Raw genomic sequence first — 10,997 nt, forward strand, 5'->3', positions numbered from 1 at the left:
TCAGCATGTAACCACAGCAGAACCCGTTTTTTGGTACTATATGGAAACTTTTTATAAGGTTCTATAAAGAATCTTGCCTTGAAAAGTGCTCGCCTCAATGGTGCTATAAAAAAACATTAATTTATCAGCTGTCAGGAGTGACATTTTTGTTACTTATCCACTTTTTAATGTATAACACTTGATAAAGATTATTTATTGTCAATTCTTCACATGTTTCAAGCATACAAAGCAATCGAAATACAAGGTGCATCAGCATTCAGTTAATATGCCACCTGGAGCTGGAATCAGCTTTCAGAAGAGATCAGATGTGTTTCAACGGTAGACACTTTTAAATCTAGATGAAAAACACGACGGTTTAACTTTGCATTTACTGAATGATTTAAAACAGTACGAATGAAACAGTATAAAAGAATACAACAGTATGAACCTGTAGCTGGAATCAGCTTTCGGATGAGATCAGATGTGTTTCAACAGTAGGCACTTTTAAACCTAGATTAAAAACACATCAGTTTAACTTTGCATTTACTGAATGATTTAAAACAGTACGAATGAAACAGTATAAAAGAATACAACAGTATGAACCTGTAGCTGGAATCAGCTTTCAAATGAGATCAGATGTGTTTCAACAGTGGGCACTTTTAAACCTAGATTAAAGACACATCGATTTAACTTTGCATTTACTGAAGAATATAAAACAGTACGAATAAAACAGTATAAAAGAATACAACAGTATGATCGGTTTAACTTTGCATTTACTGAATGATTTAAAACAGTACGAATAAAACAGTATAAAAGAATACAACAGTATGAACCTGTAGCTGGAATCAGCTTTCAGATGAGATCAGATGTGTTTCAACAGTAGGCACTTTTAAATCTAGATTTAAAGACACATCGGTTTAACTTTGCATTTACTGAAGAATTTGAAACAGTACGAATGAAACAGTATAAAAGAATACAACAGTATAAACCTGTAGCTGGAATCAGCTTTCAGATGAGATCAGATGTGTTTCAACAGTAGGCACTTTTAAATCTAGATTAAAGACACAACGGTTTAACTTTGCATTTACTGAATAAACAGCACGAATAAAACATTATAAAAGAATACAACAGTATGATCGGTTTAACTTTGCATTTACTGAATGATTTAAAACAGAACGAATAAAACAGTATAAAAGAATACAACAGTATGAACCTGTAGCTGGAATCAGCTTTCAAATGAGATCAGATGTGTTTCAACAGAAGACACTTTTGAATCTAGATTAAAAACACATCGGTTTAACTTTGCATTTACTGAATGATTTAAAACAGTACGAATAAAACAGTATAAAAGAATACAACAGTATGATCGGTTTAACTTTGCATTTACTGAATGATTTAAAACAGTACGAATAAAACAGTATAAAAGAATACAACAGTATGATCGGTTTAACTTTGCATTTACTGAATGATTTAAAACAGTACGAATAAAACAGTATAAAAGAATACAACAGTATGAACCTGTATAGCTGGAATCAGCTTCAGATGAGATCAGATGTGTTTCAACAGTAGGCACTTTTAAATCTAGATTAAAAACACCATCGGTTTAACTTTGCATTTACTGAATGATTTAAAATAAAACAGTATAAAAGAATAAAACAGTATGAACCTTGCCTGTTATAAAGGGAATGAAGCTTACGGTATGGTGCTTACCTGCAGAAATAAAGTACAAAAAGAACACACAGAACTTCAATTTTCAACCTGTTTGTGATTACCACACAATCCCGTCACCTGGCTGTGGTCTTCATTTGGTGAACGGTTCTTCACTCATAATTGACCTATACAAGAAATAGAGAAGAATATTAAGCAATTCTGCTCTTACATTTAGATGTGCCCCAAGAACACAGACACACCGGCTCCAAAATGTTGAAACAGTACATTTCTGTTATTTTAATGAGGCAAATGTGTCAGCTTTAAAAGAATCATACCTTACCTTTTAAACAGGATGCGCACTGCATTAAATACCTTTACTCCCAGCATAAGCAAGCAATTTTCAAAATGCTTTAAAAGTAAATGGTGATTATTTTACTTGTTTGCCTGTTTTTGACTACCATAGAATCCTGTCGCCTGGATTCCAACCTATCATTTTCAGGCTTGTAAAGCAAATAATGAAATACATTATCATTGACTTCCATAGTAGGAAAAAAATATTTTGGAAGTATCGTGATAAATGATGAAGAAAATATTTTGAAAAATGATGGTTAGCACACAGTCGATGGTACCTATTAAATTTCATCATATTTTTTTATTCCTACTATGGAAGTCAATGGTCACTATCTGCTGTGGGTTTACCATCATTCCTCAAAATATCTTCTTTTGTGTTAATCAGAAAAAACGAACGCATACAGGTTTAAAACAACACGAGGATGAGTAAATGATGACAGAATTATCATTATTATAAATTGAAATATTTTCTTACTGCAAGTCATTTAGGTAATCAAGAAAATACTTTACCCGTTGTCTTTGCAAGTTAAACAAATACAGCTTTGCTTCCAGGTCTGTCGACGTTGCTGTGGTTTTTCGACAGCTGTAGTATGAAGGGTAGCGAATGAATGAATACATTGCACAAAAAATCCTTTTTAACTATGCAAATATCTAAAAAGTCTTAAAATAAGATGCATTATTTTGATGAGCAAAAGGACATAAGAAAATAAGCCTAGCCTTTCGGGAGAAAAAACATAAAATTTAAGTGAATTTGGGCTTAAAACAAGCAAATAAATCTGCCAAAGGGGTTAGAAACAAATCTAGATTTAAACACCTAATTCAAGAAAAATTGTCTTAGCCCATTGGCAGATTTGTTGGCTTGTTTTAATGTACATTCATGTACAATATTTCGTTTTGTCTTGTATTTCTAAGCATTTTGTACTGCCCAACGTTGTCTAGGTTGTTTAACGGTTGTCATTTTCTTTTAAAAGCTTTATAATTTATTAGTTTGGATGATTGCCATTCCTGAGAACCGCTTACATTGTAAGTAAAAGAATCATCTAAGCATTATTTTGTTGAATGTCTCTTAGACATGTAGCTGTTTGATTGTGGTTCTATTTAATGGCCAGTCTATACTTGGGGAACGGTCAAACGTCTATTAGATTTTCACTGACAGCCCAAATTAAGCCTTGTTTTAGCCTAGACACATATTCGCGGTCTATTAGAAGTTATGTAGTCGTTTAATAGCCGCTTTTTGATGACCAATGCGTTCTTGTGCCGTGGTTAGGCGTCTCTTGGATTTTCCGTAAAAAGACAAACGAATCTATTTTTAACACAAAGGCCAGGGGAGAGCGCGAACGCAGTCCCCCACTATCAGAAATTTTGCAGTCGAGATTCCCACATTTGGGGAATTCGCAAAGGGTCAGCACAACCGGAGTGCAATGGCTGAGCCTCGCCCTGGGTGAACCACCTTCATGATCATGGTATCTCCCCTGCCAGGTAAGTATGAGCAACAGCCTTTGAGGCCAGACGGCCGCATCTTCCTGTGACCGATCGCATCGACGGCGCCCCCGAAGGCCGTCCGACTACCATTTCATTACTGTGTGTGACCAGGTGGAAAGGCGCACGAAGCCAGGTCTGAAACCAAATATTCTTCGAGATCTACCCATTTTCCGTTTCCAGCCCGGTTAAACCGTGCAGAGAGAAAAACGTGAAACAATTTAAATCAAATGGATTTAAATAGCGCATTTCAATATATCGTTTCGTTATTACAAAGTAACTTTACGTGGAATAGAAACAAAGAAATGTACAGAGCAATCGAGAAACAACGAAAGCATAGCAATTTTAGAACGTGGATAAATAAAAACACAAGGGCTCAATGACTTACCCGTTGTCGTTGTGAGTTAAACAAATACAGCTATGCTTCCAGATCTGCCGACGTTGCTGTGGTTCTTCGACAGCTGTAGTACAGTGAAAAAAAAGTTTTCAGGTGTTTTGAACATCCCAATCTGTCTCGTTCGCTTTTTCAGCTGTGTCGATGATGTTTAAGTCGTCATCGTGTCACCTCCAAAATACGAATGCATACAGGTTGAAAACAACACGAGGATGAATAAATGATGACAGAGTTATCATTATAAATTAAAATATTTTCTTACTGCAAGTCATTTAGGTAATCAAGAAAATACTTTACCCGTTGTCTTAAACAAATACAGCTATGCTTCCAGGCGTGTCGACGTTGCTGTGGTTTTTCGACCGCTGTAGTATGAAGGGTAGTGGAAAAAAAGTTTTCAGGTGTTTTTAACATCCCAAACTGTCTCGTACGATTTTCTTGCGCCTTCAGCTGTGTCGAGGCTGTTTAATTCGTCCTGGTATCACCTCCGCAAACTGTAAGGAAAATAATTAAATACATTACAAAAACATTTCGTTATCAGCGTGTTCATTTCCATGCAAGCTTTTCGTTAAACCAATAATGCCAACGAATACACAGCACTTTTAAAACACACGAATTAAAAAACACTCTGTCATTCACGCACAAAAGAAACAAATTCTGTTTTTTACCTAACTTATTTGTCCCCGAGAAGGGGAGCGCACCGTTCATGGAAACACTGCAATACCACGTCGATGCATGGAGTGGAAGGAGCAAGCTCCGCTTCCATTTCCGAAGGTCAAAAATCCATTTAACGTATAGTCCCCGGGTAGGAGACGTATCAGACATTAAACTGATAAGAACAGATACTACACTTGATCTTAGCCAAAAGGCCGAGAAGCGATACCGCAATAGACGCAGCCAAAGGGGAGCCGGCGAAGGCGCTGGCTTTCGGGGTGGAGGCTAGCGGGCATTTAACTCTAATATGAAGTAGTATGTAATATGAAGGGTAGAGTGAAAAAAAAGTGTTAAAGTGTTTTAAACATCCAAATCTGTTCGTTTACTTTGTATTTTTTTCCTGTTTTCGAGTAAAAAAGAATTCTTAAATCGAGATGCATTTTCTTAAGCAAAGTGGCTTAGATTTTAAGTCTTGTTTACTGAAATAAATTCTAAAATGTAATAGGTTAAGGCCTAAATCAAGTAAAAATATATGCCAGTGGTTTAAGGGAAATAAACCTAAATTGAGTTTATTATTGCATTAAGTTGGAACAGAAATTAAGTTTATTTTTCTTACCCCACCGGCAGATATTTTTACTTGTTTTAAATATAAACCTGTTGCTTTTTAGAATTTATTTCAATTATTACAACACATAATATCTTAAGCCACTTTGCTTAACAAGTAAATGCATCTCGATTTAAGAATGGTCAGATATTTACTAGAAAACAAGACAAAAACTTCCAAACATGAATTTACAGACGGCTGGAAATTTTAAACAAAATAACTAGACATACCTATTCGGGTCTGCTCCCGTTTGCTGTGATGAAGGGGGTCTTAGTCCAAAGCACATTTTGAGGAATACTTACACATTTTACTTCTTATTTCTTTAGAATGAATTATTATTTATTTTCAATTACAAAGTATGCGATCTGATTTTCTATTTATTTATTTATTTAGCTTGTTGCACATTTGATTTGTTGCCGCATCATTCCGTGTTAATGTATTTCAATGTATTTGTTTGTAAGCAAAAAGTGCGTTATTATAATTCATTATATAGCTGCGAAATATATAAAAGTATTCCCAGCAAACACAAAACGTTTTTATAACGTTTTTGTATTTGCTGGGTTGGCATCACTTTCTTTAGCTCACACAAAATTCTACCAAAAAACAGCATATCATTTTCTACTAAATAACTGCATACACTGTGGATTAAAAATGTCCGGAATGCGAACCTGGTAAAACCCAGGTAAAAAAAGCAAATAAAAAATAAACCATTTTGATTTAGCAAAAGTTTACAAATAAATGCACTCCCTGTACACAACAAGCACGTCTCGTTACCATTCATATTTTGCGTGATTTAAGTTTCGTCGCATACATTTTGGAATAAAATAAGGCTTTTAATGTATGCAGACTTCATTCTCCATTAAGGGCTTATCAATCATAATGAACGCTGTTAACTATTCTCATTGAATGGTCTAAATCCAATGCTGGTAAAGAAATCAAATGTCCATTTAAACGCAACAAGCAAACAGCTATGCTTCCAGGTCTGTCGACGTTGCTGTGGTTTTTCGACAGCTGTAATATGAAGGGTAGAGTGAAAAAAGTGTTTAAGTGTTTTAAACATCCAAATCTGTTCGTTTACTTGCTACTTTTTTCCTGTTTTCGAGTAAAAAAATAATTCTTAAATCGAGATGCATTTTCTTGTTAAGCAAAGTGGCTTAGATTTTAAGTCTTGTTTACTGAAATCAATTCTAAAATGTAATAGGTTAAGGCCTAAATCAAGTAAAAATATATGCCAGTGGGTTAAGGGAAATAAACCTAAATTGAGTTTATTATTGAATTAAGTTGAAACTGAAATTAAGTTTATTTTTCTTACCCCGCCGGCAGATATTTTTACTTGTTTTAAATATAAACCTGTTGATTTTTGTAATTTATTTCAATTATTACAATACATAACATCTTAAGCCACTTTGCGTAACAAGTAAATGCATCTCGATTTAAGAATTGTCAGATATTTACTAGAAAACAAGACAATAACAGCAAGACAGACCTTAATTTACTTTTTTCTTCCAAACATGAATTTACAGACGGCTGGAAATTTTAAATAAAACAACTAGACATACCTATTCGGGTCTGCTCCCGTTTGCTGTGATGAACGGGGTCTTGGTCCAAAGCACATTTTGAGGAATACTTACACATTTTACTTCTTATTTCTTTAGAATTAATTATTATTTATTTTCAATTACAAAGTATGCGATCTGATTTTCTAATCGCGGTGTGTTTTATTCCTCGTTTGCTTGCATGGATTTGCTTTATTTATTTTGCTTGTTGCATTTAAATGCACATTTGATTTGTTGCCGCATTATCCTGTGTTAATGTATTTCAACGTGCTCATAAACAAAAAGTGCGTTATTATAACCAATTATATAGCTGTGAAATATATAAAAGTATTCCCAAAAACCCAGGTAAAAAAGTAAAATAAAAAATAAACCATTTTGATTTAGCAAAAGTTTACAAATAAATGCACTCCCTGTACACAACAAGCACGTCTGGTTACCATTCATGTTTTGCATGATTTAAGTCTCGTCGCATACATGTTTGCGTAAGGATTTGATATTTATTTTTTGTGGAAGTTTATTAAACTAAAAGGCTTTGTATTTTTGCTCCGTGAGCCGCTTGGACGCTGTTTAAATAGTCATCGGGAGTTAACTGTATTTTGCTGTCCTGCAGTTTTTTTCTTTCTTTACGTGTGTATATAAGTGTATGTACCATTTATATAACTATTTCCACATGTAATATCTGAGCGGTGGTTTTTGAGACTTAAACAGAAGGCGAGAGTATGTTTGTGTGTTTTGGTTTATTTTTGGTTCGTCACTGCTTTTAAGAACTATGCACTGATTTGCTGTGTGGTTTGTCCCTTCTGTTAAAAAGTGGATTTAATCTAGTCTCTCCAATTGTGGGTAAATAACCGGTGGGCCGTAAATTTTATCTTTTAAATATTTTTAAGCACTTTCTGTAAAAAATAAATTTGTACTATTTTTGGAGAGTCACGTCTCTGTCTTTAATCCCATCCGAACCAGCAGGGTCCTTTTCATATTTTTGTAACTTTTTTGTTTGTTTATTTTTTCTCTTGGGTTCAATCTATTTTCCTGTGTGAATAAATAACCCAGGTGACCTAGTCGGTTCCTTTTCATACCTTTAACCAAAGGTTACACATGCAAGCAAACGAGGAATAACACATACGATTAGATCATCACGTCACATACTTTGGAATTAATAAGAAACAATTATTCAGTCTAAAGAAATGAGAAGTTAAACGTGTATGTACTTCTTCAAATGGGCACACTTTGGACAACGACCCCCGTCATTACAGTAAAATGTTTTCCCTACTTCCGGTCAAAGCCGCCATTTTGTGAAATGGGCATATAGGCGACGCTGGAGCATGCCGCCATTGTCTCTGTTCAACAAAACAATTGTGTTTATATATAGATCTATTCGATTTTTTTTCGATTTCAATCACCGAATACAAGGTACAACACGATGCCATCTGGCCCTTCTCTCTGGTTTATGTTTGTAAGGAAAATAGAGGGCGAAATTCCATTTCAGTCAAACATTCCTTCGTGCCACGCTGCTTTTTTTCTTTGAACGAAAAAAAACCCGTGTGCTCCGCCTATACAATTCGTTTTCCTGTTTATGATTATTTTATGCTTAAAACAAGCAAATAAATCTGCCTAAAGGGTAAGAAAAAAAGTCGTGAACTTTTCCCATAAATACTATTTCAAGAAAAACTGTCCTACCCCACTGGCCGATTTTTTGCTTGTTTAAATTCACTTCGATTGCATATATAAAAATATTGTCTACAAACTAGATCACCGGGCAGATGTTTATCTTTTTAGTATCCACCGAAGACACATGCGAACCTGCATATGGGCCAAACTTTTCCACAATACACATTCGTTGTGTGCACGCGCCATTGTCTTTGTTCAACGCGACAGCGTGCTCCGCCTAAATAATTTGACCCATTTTAACATGGGTTTGTTTCTCGTTGTTGTTTTTTCTTTGAAAACAATCTATATAGCGCTCTCCACAATCGTTTTGGTGTTAGCTTTACGTGGAATAGAAACACACAAAAGTACTGAGCGAACGAGAAACATATTATAGAACGCGCAACATCATATAGATCACGGATTGGAAACCAAACTGGCAACCACGCACAAAAGAAGCAAACTCTGGTTTTAAACTCACCTTATTTGTGCCCGGAAAGCGCCCGAGTCGATGAACGGAGTGGACGGAGCAAGCCTCGCTTCCATTTCCGAAGGTCAAAAATCCATTTAAACTTGTAGTCCCCGGTGTCCACTTGTTCTTGTCCAAAAAGCCGAGAAGCGATACCGCAATGGGAGCCGGAGAAGGCGCTGGCTGTCGGGATGGAGGTTAACGGGTCAGAGGTCTGGCACTGAAGGTCTGGGTCCATTCCTCACCGTGTGCATTTCACTCTATACGTGTAAAAAACATACAAATACATAAAATACATACAGAAACAGTTATCACTTACACAAAAAGAACATGAAGGTAAAGCTTCAGTTAATTTGCTTGCTGATTGCTTTTTGCATGCACATAAAAAACTGAACAAAACTGATATACTAAACAAAATAGGCCCTAAAATTGAGGAACACCAGTTGTATAGCTATTTTTTAAATATGAAATAAGACAATAAATTACAAATAACATTTGAATGCCTGCAGCTTGTTCATGTCCACTCCACAAAAAAAAAACAGTGTGACCCTTCTATTTGGTTTCAAGTTTGAAAGTTTCGAACCTATGCAACACTCTTAAGACAAATGCTCCTAAAAAGTACCAAATAAGGGTTCCTCAGCATGTAACCACAGCAGAACCCGTTTTTTGGTACTATATGGAAACTTTTTATAAGGTTCTATAAAGAATCTTGCCTTGAAAAGTGCTCGCCTCAATGGTGCTATAAAAAAACATTAATTTATCAGCTGTCAGGAGTGACATTTTTGTTACTTATCCACTTTTTAATGTATAACACTTGATAAAGATTATTTATTGTCAATTCTTCACATGTTTCAAGCATACAAAGCAATCGAAATACAAGGTGCATCAGCATTCAGTTAATATGCCACCTGGAGCTGGAATCAGCTTTCAGAAGAGATCAGATGTGTTTCAACGGTAGACACTTTTAAATCTAGATGAAAAACACGACGGTTTAACTTTGCATTTACTGAATGATTTAAAACAGTACGAATGAAACAGTATAAAAGAATACAACAGTATGAACCTGTAGCTGGAATCAGCTTTCGGATGAGATCAGATGTGTTTCAACAGTAGGCACTTTTAAACCTAGATTAAAAACACATCAGTTTAACTTTGCATTTACTGAATGATTTAAAACAGTACGAATGAAACAGTATAAAAGAATACAACAGTATGAACCTGTAGCTGGAATCAGCTTTCAAATGAGATCAGATGTGTTTCAACAGTGGGCACTTTTAAACCTAGATTAAAGACACATCGATTTAACTTTGCATTTACTGAAGAATATAAAACAGTACGAATAAAACAGTATAAAAGAATACAACAGTATAAACCTGTAGCTGGAATCAGCTTTCAGATGAGATCAGATGTGTTTCAACAGTAGGCACTTTTAAATCTAGATTAAAGACACAACGGTTTAACTTTGCATTTACTGAATAAACAGTACGAATAAAACATTATAAAAGAATACAACAGTATGATCGGTTTAACTTTGCATTTACTGAATGATTTAAAACAGTACGAATAAAACAGTATAAAAGAATACAACAGTATGAACCTGTAGCTGGAATCAGCTTTCAGATGAGATCAGATGTGTTTCAACAGTAGGCACTTTTAAATCTAGATTTAAAGACACATCGGTTTAACTTTGCATTTACTGAAGAATTTGAAACAGTACGAATGAAACAGTATAAAAGAATACAACAGTATAAACCTGTAGCTGGAATCAGCTTTCAGATGAGATCAGATGTGTTTCAACAGTAGGCACTTTTAAATCTAGATTAAAGACACAACGGTTTAACTTTGCATTTACTGAATAAACAGTACGAATAAAACATTATAAAAGAATACAACAGTATGATCGGTTTAACTTTGCATTTACTGAATGATTTAAAACAGAACGAATAAAACAGTATAAAAGAATACAACAGTATGAACCTGTAGCTGGAATCAGCTTTCAAATGAGATCAGATGTGTTTCAACAGAAGACACTTTTAAATCTAGATTAAAAACACATCGGTTTAACTTTGCATTTACTGAATGATTTAAAACAGTACGAATAAAACAGTATAAAAGAATACAACAGTATGATCGGTTTAACTTTGCATTTACTGAATGATTTAAAACAGTACGAATAAAACAGTATAAAAGAATACAACAGTATGATCGGTTTAACTTTGC

General features: G+C 34.8%; 1 long non-coding RNA gene and 2 other non-coding genes across 3 annotated transcripts; all 3 read right to left on the reverse strand.

Annotated features, from left to right (window-relative positions):
- Nucleotides 1-1,124: 1,124 nt before the first annotated feature.
- On the reverse strand, nucleotides 1,125-9,759 carry LOC129424442 (uncharacterized). The gene is made up of 4 exons (XR_012368878.1): nucleotides 8,790-9,759; nucleotides 4,151-4,344; nucleotides 3,848-3,920; nucleotides 1,125-2,563 (listed from the first exon to the last, which is right to left on the reverse strand). It is a non-coding gene; the product is annotated as an uncharacterized lncRNA (long non-coding RNA).
- On the reverse strand, nucleotides 3,303-3,467 carry LOC129424561 (U1 spliceosomal RNA). The gene has a single exon (XR_008638101.1). It is a non-coding gene; the product is annotated as a U1 spliceosomal RNA (small nuclear RNA).
- On the reverse strand, nucleotides 4,541-4,731 carry LOC129435339 (U2 spliceosomal RNA). The gene has a single exon (XR_008641239.1). It is a non-coding gene; the product is annotated as a U2 spliceosomal RNA (small nuclear RNA).
- Nucleotides 9,760-10,997: the final 1,238 nt, after the last annotated feature.

This window comes from Misgurnus anguillicaudatus, unplaced genomic scaffold (assembly GCF_027580225.2).
Source record: "Misgurnus anguillicaudatus unplaced genomic scaffold, ASM2758022v2 HiC_scaffold_34, whole genome shotgun sequence".
Taxonomy (NCBI): Eukaryota; Metazoa; Chordata; class Actinopteri; order Cypriniformes; family Cobitidae; genus Misgurnus; species Misgurnus anguillicaudatus.